This window comes from Lynx rufus, unplaced genomic scaffold (assembly GCF_022079265.1).
Source record: "Lynx rufus isolate CCGP_SWC_20201006 ecotype Redwood Valley unplaced genomic scaffold, mLynRuf1.p SCAF_18, whole genome shotgun sequence".
Lineage (NCBI taxonomy): Eukaryota > Metazoa > Chordata > Mammalia > Carnivora > Felidae > Lynx > Lynx rufus.
This window is the reverse complement of record NW_025814832.1, coordinates 24,536,255-24,540,412: the sequence shown is the minus strand read 5'-3', so window position 1 is coordinate 24,540,412 and position 4,158 is coordinate 24,536,255.

Sequence of the window (4,158 nt, the reverse complement as noted above, 5' to 3'; positions counted from 1 at the left end):
CTTGGCAGGTGCAGCTTCTTTGATCTTTTACCACAGAGAGCTTGGGGGGCGGCGGGGGGGCCTCCAGAGGAGGGAGCCCTGGCTTCTCACGGCAGTCCACGCTGGGACCCAGGCAGGACCTGCCCTCCCGGCCTGAGCAAATCCAGGCCGCAGCCTGAAAGGGACCGCGGCCACACGGACCTCCTAGCGTTGGCATGCAGCCCAACAGCAGCCGGGTGGGACCTCGGGGCAGGGCCTAGTGTAGGTGTTCCCGCTTCCAGAAGCCAGCTTTGCGGGAATCAAAGCTGGCACGCTCTGCCTGCAGTCTCGAGTCACAGCAATGCCTTCCTTATCAGCGGGCGAGTTCCTTCCACTCCCCAGTCTCGAGAGGAAGGCTTTGGCCTCAGAACCTGTTAGTAGGAACTGTTATTCTGGGGGAGAGAGCTTAGTCCCTGGGGATCTTGGCTTTGTCCCTTCCCAGAGGCTAAAGAGTCTGGAGAAAAGGCAATTTCTTAAAGGGCCAAGATCCCTTTCCAGGGCTGGGACCCCAGCTTTACTCAAGAGAGGACCCTGGCCACACATTCCATTTTTCCTCTGTTCCCCGCCCCAGCACCCCAGAGAGGACAGCGGGTTGATTTTGGTTTTAACAAGTGCTGCAGCTCTGAAATTCTGGTGGGGATCTTGGGGGAGCAGAGCTGTGAGGAGGACAGCAGGGCACATGTTTAAACCTAGCAGGGGCCAGAAGAGCATCCGGGCTGAAGGGAGAGGTGAGTCACACAGACAACAGCATGTGCTTTCCTTTCAACAACGACACCTCTTACGCTCAAAGGGACACAGCCAGGGATGCTGTTTTGCAGGAGTGGCAAGGCTCTTTTTTTTTTTTTTTTTTTTTTTTGAGCTATCCATTCCCTCACTCTGTTTCCTTTGTCACTGGTGGCCTGCATTTGCAAGCAGATAGCTTTTACTCAGAGCCAATCCACCCTCACGTCGGAAGAAATAACAAGGATATGATCTCAGACGGATCATGGATTCTCTGCCCCTGACCACTGTACACAAACCCTTTGGGTGAAACCAGACCTGAATGTGCTCTGGCACAGAAGCCTCTCGACCAGCCCCCATCACTCCTGTATCTCATCGCTGCACTGGCAGGAGGAAGACGCGAGGTGGTTTCTCTCACTCACGTGTGGGTCACAAGGCTGGAAAAAATGTCTGGCTGTGTTCTGAACTGGGATTGGTGGAGAGAAGGGGATTACTAATAACGTGGCCACTTTCTGCCACATTTCCCCCCCCCCCTTAGCTTTGCTTTTAGTCGCAAAGAATTCTCCTTTCCTGGGAGTTGATTCCAAGCCATAGGCTTAATGCTTCATGCGCAGAAACTGACCCAACTCCCGGGCATCCTTTGGAAGTGAGGGTGTCAGCCCCCGGCGGGCAAAACTGCCTTTTGGCACTCGGGATTTCCCTTCTTCAGGGAGATACTCAGGTTCCACAGTCAGGCCTCACTATCTCTGCTTCCCATGGGATGCCTGAGTCAGATGGGGAGTGGGAGAGTGCTCTCTGCCCAGTGTGGGTGATGGCATAAGGAAAGAACAGAAGGACCTGGTGGCGAGTTAGCCCTCATCTGCCTTAGTTTACTGGAGAGTTGCAGGGGGCAGGGTCTGTGGATGCCGTGATGTAGCCCAAGCTCACCCCAGGGCACCTGATAGGCCCTGGTGGAAAATCTGGGGGCAGGCCACCCCCAGCAGCTCAAGAGTGTGGGTCACACTGCCTGAGTTCCCTCCTCTGCCCCCTTCCCTCCTCAAGGTCGTTGGCATCAAGTCCCCCCCTCACTGCCCCCCTCCCTTCTGCTCAGTGATGCTCAACACTGGGGCTCTTTGATCCCAGGTACTAGGATTACAGGCCTGGAAGGAAAGGGGACTGGGTCCCTCCTTTCTGAGACCCTCCTTCCTAAAGGCAAATCCAGGCAAAATACCTTAAAAACAAACAAACAAAGAAAACAAAAAACAAAAAACCCAACTAAGCCAGCAAATAGAGCTCAGGCTTTCTTCAAACCTCAGTCCATCTTTACAATCACCTTCTGAAGGCCCTTTGAGGCCCCCCACTGGAGAATGACCGAGAGCCACCTGCAGCCTCTCAGGTCCCTGTACCCACTGGGGGCTCATGGCTGATGGAATGCGGCTGTGGTCTACACGGTGGTGGATTCCAGGAACCCTAATTCCGTGATTCACTGCCTTGGGAGACCTCTTGTGACCTGACCAAGGTCTTCGGGGTTGGGATGAAGTCACTAAAGGAAGTGCAGTCATGTCGGTACAAGTGGCAACTAGGTTTCCCAGTGAAGGAGCGTAGGAGGGAAAGGAGGAGGCGGGAAGCGAGCCTGGGAAAATGGACTCCAGAACAGGGACAGGCAAACCACAGCGGGCAGGGCAGAGGATCAGGGCTTGAGGAGGAGAGTCAAACACTTGTTCATCGCCATTCGGGGCGGGAGGAAATGAGAAGTGACCACAGGTCAGGCCAAAAGCAAGGACCAACCAGGACTTCTCAAATGAAACTAAGAAGCCACTAGGTCATATTCCTTTGGGCCTGCCTGGGAACCCACCATCAGGCCCCCTCCCTCTGCCTGTGGCCCACACTCCAATGACCAAGGGAGCCAGGGCTGATGCCCTAAGCCTAAGCCTTGGAAAACTTAACATCCCTCCAGGCAACGAAAGCACTTGGCCCTGCTCCCACCAGGCGCAAAACCCCCCAATGCCCCCCCCCCCCCCGCCATGCCTAGCACCCAGGTACAGAGAAGCTTCACAAAGGCAGTTTATGCACAAACATTACAGAAGAGCGTTTCCTGGCTGCGACTGAGCAGGAGCCAGAGACAGTAAGGGATGTGGTCCCTCCCACGAAGGCACGTCTGATGAGGCCTGGGGCTGCCCATGAATGGACGTGTTTGGGAAGTGACCCGTGAGCACACGCAAGGGTTGTGAGGGGTTAGCCACACAACCACGGGCAGGACACTAGGGTAAGGGACAGCCTCCTCTCCAACACACTGCAAGCCTCTGATGACCTGGCTCCCATCTAGGCCCCCCAGTGACCACACTACTCAGGGCTCAGGTATCTGCTGGCTGAGTACCAAGTACCCACCCTCCTGTGTGTCCTCAGTGCACCCCAAGGCTGGACCCAAGAGTGCCTGAGCTTAGGGCCCCCAGCGCACCCCATCTGGCCTGCCATCGGCCTCCTGGAAGGCTGGGCGCTACATTTTACCGCATCACGGCCACCTTCTTGGGCCTCCCACCTCCCGCCGTCCTCCTTAATTCTCCCAGGCCCTCTTCCCTTCTCAGACATTCTCATCCTCCCCCATGGCCTCAGATACCACCTCGGCGGCTCATGACGCCTAACCCAGTCTCATCAGCCTAGACCTCCCCCCTAAGCTCCAGACATGATTATCCAACCTGGCCAAACATCGGTGTCCCATAAACCCTCATGCTCCATGGGTCCAACTGGCTTCATTTTCCCCCCAAAACCTCCTCCTCCAACATGCCCCACTTCAATGAACAGCACCACCCATGTTTTCTAAAGTTATCATGGTGGGTGGATTCCCTCCCTTCCGGCGGCGCCCCAGACTCCGGCACCAGGCTCCCGGCTCCCAGCTTCTCCTTAGACAACACTGCCGAATCTCTCAATGTCTCCCTGTCACTGCCTCGCCCTCCCTTACCCACCACCCACTCGGTCACCAGAGTCAGGTCCCCAAACACAATCACTGAGGTCCAAGTGAAATATATAATTCAACCAAACAATTAGACTACAAGGTGACATAAGGACATAAATGCAAAAGCCCCGGAAGAAAACAGGCGAGGCACAGTCCCCAAACCCGTACCCAGCCCTTTGTTTCATATTGAGAACCAGTGTGCCTCCTCCGTACAGTGAAATATTACAATACGTTCTCTTTTCATTTAAGACTCTCCCGAGGAAAGATTAATAATTTTACAAAGTTGGGGGAGGCAGGAGGGTGGCAAAGTGTTTAAGAAAAAGCAGTAACCATAAAAAATTCATTTCTCCCACGCAGACAAAACCCCTGCTGGGGTTTCGGCAATAGCAGCAAGGCCGGCCCCTCTCCAGTTTGCGCTGCAGGGCTGTTTTCTGATCCAGACACCAAATCCCACTAGGCAGAAAAGCACAACACAAGCCTGCTTGTTA